Raw genomic sequence first — 12,934 nt, 5'->3', positions numbered from 1 at the left:
ATAGCAGGAGGATGGACATGTGGCTTGATTAGGAGACTAGTAAAGCTTTAATTTAGGTCCCCAAAATTTTTTTAATAATGGATTTTATGATTTTATTTCAAGTTAGACAATATTAAAGTTTGGAAAAAAAAAATACAATAAACCTTGGATAAAAGAAAGAAAGAAAGACTGTCTACTCTTTAATATTAAAAAAATTTAGAACTTTGAATTAAATTACTTAGATCTTCATATTAGTAAATATATTTTTTACAACAAAATCAAAGGTAACATATTGAAAATACATGTCTTACATCCAATTTATTTAAGTTACCTCTTACTACTTTAAATGATAATACTATTATGTGAAGTTAAAGGTTTCATCATTTAAGCATGTTATACTATAAATAACAAGTATGAAAAAATGGCAATACAATCTTTTTTTTTTGTATTGTGTGTATATATACTAATAAAAAAGTATAAGGTCTTTTATTAAATTTCGCTTTAGGCCACAAATTTTATGGAGCCCTCGTTGTTTGATTTGATTGGTAATCGGTATGCATATTGAGTGATTGAAACTCTTCATTGTTGGTGAAAATTGAATATCCTAGCTTGAACTATCATTGTAATGACTGCATTCTAAAATTGGAATACACCAATTTTTGTTTCTTCATTGGAGATCTTCATACTCAAATATTTCTTTTCATTTCTGGTGTATATGGGTAGTTGCTTCAGAGATTAATGTTTAGATACTTGTATTTTATCTATTATTATCATATTCTTGGGATACATTTGAACTTGGTACAATTTTGCATGGTCTTATAGAGTTTGTTGAGGATGAGATAATTGTGTTGATTTACAAGAAAGAATGTGGAACCTTTGGAAGGTTTGGCCAGTACTCTTATGAAAATTGATAGATATGGACAACTCGGTGCACGAAGTATTCCATATTCATGCAGTATTCGGAAAAAGGTTGCACTCCAAGGATGTGATATAAGCATCCTGAGATGATGTACATCAGTGACTGATTTTATGATTCGATCCGTGACCTATGAATTACAAGGAGATAATTTTACCGTTGAGCTAAAGTTTCTTTCAAAATTGATAGATATGATGCCACAGTTAAGACTAGAGGCTATTGATTTTGGGCTCCACAAATCATGCGCATCACTAATTAAATCACGTGCATTAACATGCATCCAATTGAACGATGTTGACAACTCCCTGTTAGAGAGAGAATACTCTTCTTTTGTCACATTAGGCCACTGGATGGACTACTCTTTATAATTGAGTTGTTTGGTTCATAGGCAAAATTATGTTGGGATTATAATGCATGAATTGTAATATTGAAATTAATAATCTTGAATTGTTAAGTGCATGTACCTTTTCGAGTAATTTACACAAGTATGACATTTTAGGTGTCACTCTTGATTTTTTTATCCTACTTGTCGCAGGAGCAACAATTCAACTTGCCCTTTGCTTATCCCATGGACACTTTTTACCTTAATAGATGTATGACACTAGGTGTTTGCAACAAATCAATAGATGTATGATATACGTTTACAAATAGACTCGTATCACTTAATCATAGTTAATTAGTATATGTTTTCACCTAATAAAATCATTTACTATGGTAAATGAATTTTCAAGTTTATTAGGTGTAATTTCCTAATACATTTTTGGACGAATTTTGGTTCAATGCATTGGAAATGAAATTTATAGTGAAATGAATAGCACGTGTTTAAGTATTTTATCCAAGGATTGCTAATCTCGGTATTAAGGTCCTATTTTGAATATGGTATAAAATAATATTACAATTGTGATATAAGATTGTTTCGACATTGCAAAATAAAATTTTAATCAAATGCGAGATGAAATAATTCTAAATTTTATATCAAGATATTTTTCTAATTCTGTTAACTAAACGACCTAGCTTTTTGAAGAATTAAAGGTGAGAGGTTAAACTTCTCGGAAAAGCATTGTGCTCTTGAGTAGTAATTTTTTTCTTTTTTCTTTTTGTGTGGAAATGAAACTGAAAAAGTAATAAATCCTGCCTTAAAGCTGAAACACATGATGTTTTCGACAATATATTTATTATCATAATCTCCTGAACGGTCCACCCCCAAACCACCACCACCACCATCACCACAATTATTTGACTCAAAAGATATTAGAATCTTTTTAAACAAATCAATCAAAGATAAATAGGTAAATCTTAACTAAGGGTAATAATCTCTAAAAATATTGATAGAAAAAAAGAAAGTACATTACAAGATTTATTTCTATTCGCCAATAATAATATTTTTTCCACAAAATCCTCTCCCTCTTCCGAGGTTATAGTCCTATATTTATATTTGTAGAGAAACTCTACTAAACTGTACAAAACAAAATACAAGGAATATTTTAAGGAATATTCCTGATGTCCCCTAATGGCTATGCATTGTTACAAGGGCCGTCCAGTCTCTGGTCTGTTTCAGGGTCGTCCTCTTTAGGGCGTCACTTTAAGGAGGCCTCGTCAATCGCGTACTCGTCGTCGGTCGTGGTCGGTCAAATTTGGACCCATACAGTTAGTCCCTCCGCTTGTTGGGGTCGCGTCTGGGCGCGTCCTCAACGGGCGGACACCATGCGTTCTTATGGAGCAATTTGAGTCGTTGTGACGTTACGAAATGGCCAATGGAGAGAGGTCAGCGTACTGAGCAAAATATTGGTAATATACTTTACCGGGAAATGATGTCATCCTTACGTGCGTGATCATTACGCACGTTTTCGAGGCAGAAGTTGATGGCCTGACGTTTTGGTTCTAGCGCTGCTTTATGACTTTTCGCTTCGATTCTGGCGCCACCAATCCTTATAAATAAATGAAGGGTTTGTTTTTTCAAAAGTTTTCGGCTATTCTTCTCTTGATATCCTCCTACATGCTTCTAAGTTTTCTTTCACACCTTCCTACTTCTTCTTACGTTCTTCATTCGAAGCTTTCTCCCTCTCCTTTTTGTGTTGATATCCCTTTGAATGATATTATGCCAAAGTCTCGTCGTTCTCATGAAGAGGTTACTGAGGCCACCCCATTGTTCATGGCACCTCCTTCTAACGGTGAAAATACGGTGGTAGAGGAGGGTGACAACCTTCATACGGTGGAGGAGTTGCTGCCGAGGCATCCCTTGTCTTGCAGCGACTTCCTCAAAGATACCCCCTACTTTGACCCCCGTATTCTCTGAGACGGAGCAAATTCATATCGATGCTCTTCGTTTGAAGTACGACATTCCTGCTCAAGTAGAGATGGTTCCGGCGGGGAAAGACTACGTAGATGTCCATAGACCCAGGTAATGTGCCTTCTATGAGTACCCTTTCATGATCGGTTATACCTTCCCTTTTTTTTCTTTAGCGGAAGAGTTCTGTAGATTTTACCAAGTTTGTCCGGCGCAGCTTTCATCGTATACACTCAAGGCACTTCTGCTGCTGACCAAGTATGCAGAGTTGGCAGAGTGTAACGTTTCCATCCACTATCTTTTGCACTTGTTCACACTCGGCTTTCACAGAGGTACCATGGTGCACTTGAGGTTCCGTGGTACGAAGGGCTGGTGGTCGAGACTGATGACCGGTCAAGTCGCAAATTTTGGCACAAATATTTCTTTGTCAAAACCGACCATGTCGTTTCTGACGCCGTCAGGTTTTCGAAGCGATGGAATGAGGCTCGTAAGTGTCGTCACTCTTTTTATCCTCCTTTCCTCTATATTCATCATAAAGTTTGTTTTCTTCTCGTTTGCAGCAATGGGACGTCCGCCTTTCCCTATTGCGGATATCAGGGATTGCGTGGCCCATCTATTGCCTCATGCAGCAGAGACTTGAGACTGGCCTGCCTTCATAAAGCGTTACGAACCTAAAGTCTCCTCTGGTAAATGTCTTCCTTACTACTTTGTTGGCCATGCAGCCTTATTTAATGATATGACCTTTTATGATGACAGGTCGAGGAGCTTCCAGGCGAAGGGCGCCAGTCCCTGCATTTCGACAAGTCACTACCACCGTAGACACACAATTTATTTTGAGTGAGTCTACTCGAGAGGGTCGCCCTAAGCCTATTCAATTATAAGACCTCGATTCATGGTCATGAGAGAGGAGGCTTCTTCGGTACCGGCCTCACACCCTTTGGATGAATCCTCTAACGGGGACGAGTCGTTGTCGAGAAAAAGAAGGAGGCTGGGGCTTGGGAAGGGCGTGGTCGCTGATAGAAGCAAGGCATCGCAGATAGCCCTTGTGCCCATATTTATGGCCGACGCCATTTTATTAGAGAGATCTACCCAAGTGGAAGGAGTTTACCCAGGGGTTGGCTCAGTGCACTCTGCCAAAGGTGGTGAATCATCCAACGTCGGAGGACGTCGTGTTGAGGGTGACAACTCAGGTTCGAATGTCCACCCTGAGGATATCAATGAGTTCGTGGGTCGTTATACCTATGTAGAGGTTAGAACATACGGCTCTGATCGTCATATAGTCGTCCCGGGGGACTACAACCTGCTTCTAAACAACGAGCAAGTGGCGTCTACCCTAGCTCCTCTATGTGCCGCTCCTAAAAACGAGATGCTTAGGGCGATGAGTGATGTGGAGTTGTCTCAAAAAGTTGTCGGTATAGCCCTGCAGGTAGGTGCATTTTCTTCCCTTTTCGTCGTTGGGTTTGTGTGGTATCCGTCGTTCTGCGTTTTGTTTCTAACTTCTCCCCCATTTTTTGCCAGACCCTCATCATGGAGTTTGAGTGAGATCGTCGGGAGAGGCGAAGGACGGTCCTTTATAAGAAGATGTCGTCCAAATATCAGCAATATCGTGCTAAGCATCGGGCGATGGCCAACATTTATCATCAGGACCCTGAGTTTCAGTTGTTTCGTGAGGGGCTCAAACGATGGGGGGACCAATTGGAGTGCAAGGTTGAAGAGTTGAGGGAGAGGGATGAGGAGCTCGTGAAGGCTGTCGCTCGCAGTAGTGAGCTGAAGACCTCCCTTAAAGCGAAGGAGGATGAGCTCGAGTTGAGCAGGGGGTGATGGCTGAGAATGCCGACTTGCAGGCAAAGGTGGCCGACTTGACCGCTGAGCTGAGCGCTAAGGCAGCGAAGATTGAGGGGCTTAAGGGCGAGCTGGACGTTAGTGCTTATAAGCTGGCGACAGCTATTTCTGAAATGGTGTCTTTGGAAGATGCCCTCCTTATTTCTAGGTCGGAGCTGACTAGGGAGAGGGAAGCCTCTAAGCTTAAGGTTGTAGGGCTTGAGGGTCGTGTTAAAGAGTTGGAGGCAGAGCTATCTGCACTGAATGGGCAGGTGGCCTCGTTGAGGGCGAAGGATGCCACCTGACGTTCTTAGCTTTCTACGTCTCGTGCCTCAGTCGATCCAGTCGTGTCTCGCCGTTTATATGAGTTGTGGGTCCATACTGAGGCTCGGCTTGATGTGTACACAACTTTTCACGTCGAGGGACGGGCGACTGAAGTGGAGCTTCAGGCCGTGCACACCGAAGCTCGCGAGGCTTGCGGGTACGACCCTCTTACACCTGACGGGGGTGACATCAATTCTGATGATGTGAACCATCTTGCTTCGAACTCGTGGTATGAAGATGCTTACCCACCGAGGATGATATGTAGTCTTTGCTTGCATTTGTTTTTGTTTTGGAATTTTTGCAGAGGGCTTACTTGAGCCCGTTTGTGAATATTGTAAATAACATTTTGATGTAATGTAAAATATATTTTGTCTATTTGCTCTTCTTTGCAATGTTTATGATATCTGGGGTACCTACCGATGGCCTTGGCCATTGAGATGTTGCTTCGAACTGTCATCGAAGTAGGATCCCGTCGTAGTTCGAACGAGGTCGAACTTATATTTTTTGTCGATGGCCTTGGCCATTGGGATGTTGCTTCGAACTATCGTCAAAGTAGGATCCTGTCGTAGTTTGAACAAGGTCGGACTTATATTTTTTGTCGATGGCCTTGGCCATTGGGATGTTGCTTCGAACTGTCATCGAAGTAGGATCCCGTTGTAGTTCGAATGAGTTCGAACTTATGTTTTTTGTCGATGACCTTGGCCATTGGGATGTTGCATCGAACTGTCGTCGAAGTAGGATCCTATCGTGGTTCGAACGAGGTCGAACTTATATTTTTTGTCGATGGCCTTAGCCATTGGGATGTTGCTTTATACTGTCATCGAAGTAGGATCCCGTCATAGTTCAAACGAGGTCAAACTTATATTTTTTGTCGATGGCCTTGGCCATTGGGATGTTGCTTCGTACTGTCGTCGAAGTAGGATCCCGTTGTAGTTCGAACGAGGTCGAACTCATGTTTTTGTCGATGGCCTTGGCCATTGGGATGTTGCTTCGAACTGTCATCGAAGTAGGATCCCATCGTAGTTTGAATGAGGTCGAACTCATATTTTTTGTCGATTGCCTTGGCCATTGGGATGTTGCTTTGAACTATCGTCGAAGTAGGATCCCGTCGTAGTTCGAACGAGGTCGAACTTATGTTTTTTGTCGATGGCCTTGGCCATTAGGATGTTGCTTAGACCTATCGTTGAAGTAGGATCCCGTCGTGGTTCGAACGAGGTCGAACTTGTGTTTTTTGTCGATGGCCTTAGACATTAGGATGTTGCTTCAAACTGTCGTCGAAGTAGGATCCCGTCGTAGTTCGAACGAGGTCGAACACATGTTTTTTGTCGATGGCCTTGGCCATTGGGATATTGCTTTGTACTGTCGTCGAAGTAGGATCCCGTCGTAGTTCGACCTTGTCGATGGACTTGGCCTTTGCTTGGAGATTTAATCGTGTTCCCGTAGGAAGACGTGTTGATTTTGTTCATGCAATAGATATTTAATTGTATACTTGTAAGGATCGCATGTCGACTAATGGAGGTTTGATTCTGCACATACAATGGAGATTTGATTCTATACATACAATGGAGATTCGATTCTGTACGCACAATGGAGATTTGATTACACACAATGGAGATTTGATTCTGCACATGCAATGGAGATTTGATTCTGTTCATACAACGAAGACGATTATCTATATCTAGTTCCTTCATTACTTCGCCCCGAAGACCATGTCGACAGGTCGGGGTAATGAACAGAACTCCGATCCTCGAGGCGCCTCCCTTGCCGCCTCATTAAAAACCTCCCTGGGAAAACCCGATTGGGACAAAACCCGGGTGAGGGAAAAAGAGTACGACTCAAGTGACGCCTTCTTTTAGAAGTGGAAGTACTTGAGGTGAACGACATTCCAGTTGTTTTGGAGTAGTATTCCTTCCATTGTTTCTAACTGGAATGCTCCTTTGTTTGTTGTGGCTGTGATTTTGTACGGTCCGTCCCAATTTGTTCCTAGTTTTCCCTCATTAGGGTCTTTCGCTGCTTGTGTTTTGGCCTTGAGGACGTAATCTCCGACTTTGAGCGGTCGCACCTTGGCACTCTTGTTATAGTACTTTTCCACTTGCTGCTTCTGGGCTACCATTCTTATGTGGGCCATGTCTCTCCGTTCTTCAACTTCATCTAGATCTTGTAGCCTATTTTCGTCGTTGCTTGGTCCGCTCTCGTTGGAGTATCTCAAACTGGGTTCTCCGACTTCGACGGGTATAACAACGTCAGTAGACCAGTGAATATGGCGTCTCACCTGTGCTGGTTTTTGGCGTAGTGCGGTATGCCCATAATACTTCTGGTAGTAGTTCAGGCCATAACTCTTTAGCATCCTCAAGCTTCTTTTTCAATATATTCAGTATTACTTTATTGGAGGATTCGGCTTGACCATTGGCGGCAGGGTGATATGGCGTGGAGAGTATTCGTTTGATACGCCATTTCTCGAAGAATTCAGTCGTTCTCTTTCCGACGAACTGAGGCCCATTGTCGCAGCTAATTTCTTTGGGGATGCCAAAACGGCATGTTACGTTTTTTCCATATGAACGCGATGACCTCTTGCTCACGTATCTGAGTGTATGCACCTGCTTCCACCCATTTAGAAAAGTAATCAGTTAAAACCAAAAGGAAACGTACCTTACCTCATCCTACTAGAAGCGTGCCGACTATGTCCATTCCCCACTTTATGAATGGCCATGGCGAAGTGACGAAATGAAGGAGTTCCCCTGCTTGATGTATCATAGGGGCGTATTTTTTACACTGTTTATATCTCCTGACATAATCTGCGGCTTCTTTTTCATGGTGAGCCAGTAGTATCCGGCACGGATGAGACATCGGACGAGGGTGCGGTTCCCTGTGTGGGTGTCGCAATGCCCTTCGTGTACTTCTTCCAGTACGGGCCTTGTTTGATTTGGCCCAAGAAATTTGGCTAGGGGGCCATCGTTCTTTTGTAGAGGTCACCGTTGACGAGGCTGTATCGGGCTGCCTATACCCGGAGTTTTTTTGCTTCTTTTTTATCTTGCGGGAGCATTCCATCCTGCAAATATGCTACGAGGTGGTTACGCCAGTCCCAAGTTAAATTTATAGAAATTACCTCGACGTGGTCAATTGCAGAATGGAGGAGAGTGACCATGTTTTCTTTGTTGATATTTTTGGTAGTCGCGGCTAGTTTGGCGAGGCCATCTGCTTCGATATTCTGCGCCCTGGGTATTTCGTCAAGGCGGCATTCGTCGAATTCTGGTAGTAGTTTGTGAATTTATGACTGGTACTTTTGTAGTCTCTGTTCTTTGATTTGGAAAGTCCCGATGACTTGGTTCATCACGAGTTGAGAGTCGCAATGGAGGACGAGTCGTCGAGCGCCATATTTGAGGGCTAACTTCAAACCTGCAATCACAGCTTCATAATCGGTCTCGTTGTTAGTCGTGTCGGGACATCGTATGGACTAGCGAATAACTTTGCCTGTAGGGAATTCGAGGACGAGTCCCAGTCCTGATACCGAGGCATTAAAGCCACCGTCAGTGTAGAGGACCCAGAGTTTGGTATGCGAAGTTCTTCCTGTTCTACCTCGGGCAATATTTCCATGCTGAAATCAACGACGAAGTCGGCGAGCACCTACGACTTAATGGCAGTTCGCGGTTGGTATGTTATGTCGTGCTGGCTTAGTTATGGCCCACTTGGCTAGTCTACCCGATAGTTCGGGTTTGTGTAGGATACCTCTTAGGGGGAAGGTTGTTACCACCTTTATGGGGTGACATTGAAAGTACAGTCTAAACTTCCGTGAAGCTACGACCAATGCCAGTGCTAGTTTTTCAAGGTGAGGGTACCTTGTTTCAGCATCGATTAAGGTTTTGCTGATATAGTAAATCGAAGAATGCGTACCTTTATTTTCACGGACCAAGAATGCGCTCACCGCAACTTCGAAAACTGCCAGATACACAACCAAACATTCACCCGGGTCCGCTTTGACAAGTAGTGATGGCGAGGATAGGGACGTTTTTAGTTTTCTCAGGGCGTCAATGCACACTTTGTTCCATTGAAACCCATGATCCTTCCTTAGTACATTGAAGAATTTGTGGCATCTGTCCGAGGATCGTGAAATGAATCTTGATAGGGCGTCTATTCGCCCTGTTAATTTCTGCACCTGCTTTTTGCTGGTCAGTGTCTTCGGTATTTCATCGATGGCCCTGATTTGATTCGAGTTGACCTCGATTCCCCTTTGTGACACCATGAAACCAAGGAACTTTCCTGAAGTTATGCCGAAGGCGCATTTTTTGGGATTCAGTTTCATCCCGTACGGCTTTAATATATCGAAGGATTCCTTAAGATGACCGATGTGATCCTCTTTCTTTGTCGACATCACTATCATATCGTCAATGTAAACCTCCATGGTCTTACCAAGTTGTTCTTTGAACATTTTGGTCACTAACCTTTGATACGTGGCCCCTACATTCTTGAGCCTAAACAGCATCACCTTATAGCAGTACGTTCCTTGATGAGTGATGAAAGTGGTCTTTTCTTGATCTTCTTCGACCATTAGAATTTGGTTATAGCCGGAGTAGGCGTCTAAGAAGCCTAGCAGTTCGTGCCCCGCTGTTGCATTGATAAGTTGGTCGATGTGAGGTAATGGAAAAGAGTCCTTCGGGCATGTTTTGTTTAGATCGGTGAAGTCAACACACATTTGCCATTTCTCGTTCTTCTTTTTGACCATGACCATATTGGCGACCCATTGGGGGTATTTTGATTCTCTAATAGAATCGTTGGCGAGTAATTTGTCAACCTCCTCGCTGACCGCCTCATTGATTGCGACATTGAATTTCTCCTTATTTACCGTACCGACGGATGAAGTGGATTGACATTCAGCCTGTGTGTGACGATATCCCTTGGGATTCCTGGCATATTTGAGTTGGAGAAAGAAAACAAGTCAGAGTATTTAGTTAAAAACTCACGATACTTACCGGGCTCCGAGAGGTTGTGTCCAATATAAGCCTTTTTGTGCTATTGGTGTTATCCAATTGGAAGGGATTGAGATCTTCTATGGTTGCCTTGCAAGCCTCTACAATGTCCGGGTCTTTGATGACCTCTGCTTGTACGTTGGGTTTGGTTCCCGACATGGCCGATTGCTATGCTTCCGTACTTGCCCCCTTCAGTTGTTTGGTGTGTGTAAAATCTTGGGCGATCCGATAGAATTCTTTGGCGATACGTGGCTCACCTCGGATGCTGAATATCCCCCATGGGGTGGGAAATTTGATTACTTGATAGAAGCTTGAAGTGACGGTTCGCATAGCCTGTATCCATGGTCGTCCTATGATGGCGTTATAGGCCGTTTCCTGGTTCATGACGTGGAATGTCGTTTCCAGGGTAACCTCTCCTGCCAGGACAAGTAGCACTATTTCCCCAGATGTCCACTCTACTGCATTATTAAAACCTGTTAGTGTTATGCAGCGCGATATTATTTTATCCTCGAGTCTCATCTGCATGAGAACTCGCGGGTGAATAATACATGCGCCTCTTCCATCATCCACCATTATTCTTTTTACATCGGTATCCGCGATGTGTAATGTTATAACCAAAGCATCATAGTGAGGGAAAGACAAACCATCGGCATCCGACTTATCGAAGATGATACTGTCTTCGAGGTCGTCATACTGTTTGTGTGCAACTGTCCGTTTGAGTTTATGTGTGGTGGTGAATTTTACATGGTTGATCACTGCATCATCGCCGCTGCCAATGATCATTTGTATGGTACGAGCCGGTGATGGTAGCTTTGGCGGTCCTTGAGGTTAATCGCGCCCTCGAGCGAAGTTGGCCCGTCCTTTATCGCTTAGTAGTTCTTTCAGATACCCCTGGTTTAACATCCTCACTACTTCTTGTCGTATACCTATGCAATCTTCGGTCTTGTGTCCTCTCTCTTGGTGGAATTCACACAGGACGTTCGACCTCCTGGTACTTGGATTCGATTTCATCTTTTGTGGCCATTGCACCTTTGTGCCTAGTTTTTCCAGTGCGTACACTATCTCTAAGGGGGAAACACAAAAGTTATTAGCAGATAGTAGTGAATGCATACCTCTTTCGTTGTGAAGGGGTGCAGTGTGTCGGGGCGCGACATACGCGTGTCGTGGAGGGGGTGGATTGATATAGGGTTGATGCCTTTCTCGATTGAAACGTGGTAATTGATCCCTTCGCTCGTCGTTACGTCGATCTCTCCTTTGCTCGGTCTGTACTAACATTAATCGCTAAAGCGGGCTGTTCAAGTCATCCTCGTCTGCCCTCACTTCGGGGCAATAGGCGTTGTGGATATCTTCCCATGTGGTGGGGGGTAATTCATGAGTCTACTGAGTAGTGTTTTGGCTGCCTTTGATCCGTTCTTGTTTAGCCCATTTTGAAAGGCTGCTACTGCCAACCCTTCTGACACATTCGGTAGGCTCATCCTTACTTGTTGAATCGGGCTAGGAAATCCCGAAGTCGCTCGCATGTTGTTTGCCTGACGACGAAGATATCATCAACCCTAGCCTCGGCCTTCTTCGCTCCCGCATGAGTGGTAGCGAATTTATATGCCATTTCCTTGAACGTCGATATCGATCGTGCTGGTAGTTGGGAATACCATGTCAATGCTCCCCCTGTCAGAGTTTCTCCAAACTTTTTCAGCAGTACAGACGGTACCTGTTCTTTTGATAGACCATTACCTTTCACTGCGGTAACGTAATGGATTAAGTGATCCTCCGGGTCCGTAGTCCCATCGTATATTTTCAGGTAGGGAGGCATTTTGAAGGTCTTTGGAATAGAATGGGGAGTTTCCCTTTCACTATATGGTTGTTCGACGAATCGACCCACATCGCGTTTTGGTAATAACTTCAGAGCGCCTGGTATTTTATCAACCCTCTCCTGGTGTTCTTTCATCTGGTCGCGGAGTGTTCTGTTCTCACTTTCCATCTCTTCCATTTTCTTTAAGATGGTCATGAGTGTATCATTGCCCGTATTGGTAATAGTACGGGTGTTACCTGTTCGTGTGGCGTCTGGCTCATCGGCAGCAACTGCGGTTTCTGCGGGTGAGGTATCTTCGATATCTCTCTGACTATGTTTCTCGAGCATGTTGCTCAAGGTACTTGTCAGCCATTCTTCTAGTAGCTTTTTGACGCCCGGCGGCATTTTTCCTGCCGCGGATGTTGAGGTTCCCCTCTCTCGCAAGATCATTAGATCTCTGTGCGGAGAAGGCAAGATCTCCCCCTCCGGTGTAACACTTGGTGTTGCATTCTCATTGTCTTCTTCACTAGCTTTGTTGAGGGAATTCAGTAGGTTGTTCGTGACATCTACTACTGCCTTTAACCTCGCTTCTCCCTTTCCCGCCATTGCTTGTTGTAAGCACGTGATTTTTGCCCTATATGAGAATTACTCCCAAAAATTCAAAATAAAATGATTTTTCTTGGTGTGCAATTTTGTGATATTTTGTGATATTTTGAATAATTATTTGTATTTTTTTGTGCATGTTTATTTGTTAAATTAATAAAAATATACAAAAATATGTCGCATTTTGCATGTAGGATTTAATTCTACAATTGTTAGTAATTGAGTTTGTTTACAAAAAATGAAAATTACAA

Source organism: Nicotiana tabacum, chromosome 9 (genome assembly GCF_000715075.1).
Source record: "Nicotiana tabacum cultivar K326 chromosome 9, ASM71507v2, whole genome shotgun sequence".
NCBI classification, from domain to species: Eukaryota; Viridiplantae; Streptophyta; class Magnoliopsida; order Solanales; family Solanaceae; genus Nicotiana; species Nicotiana tabacum.
The sequence above is the reverse complement of the archived record's forward strand: the minus strand, read 5'-3'. Positions refer to the sequence as shown.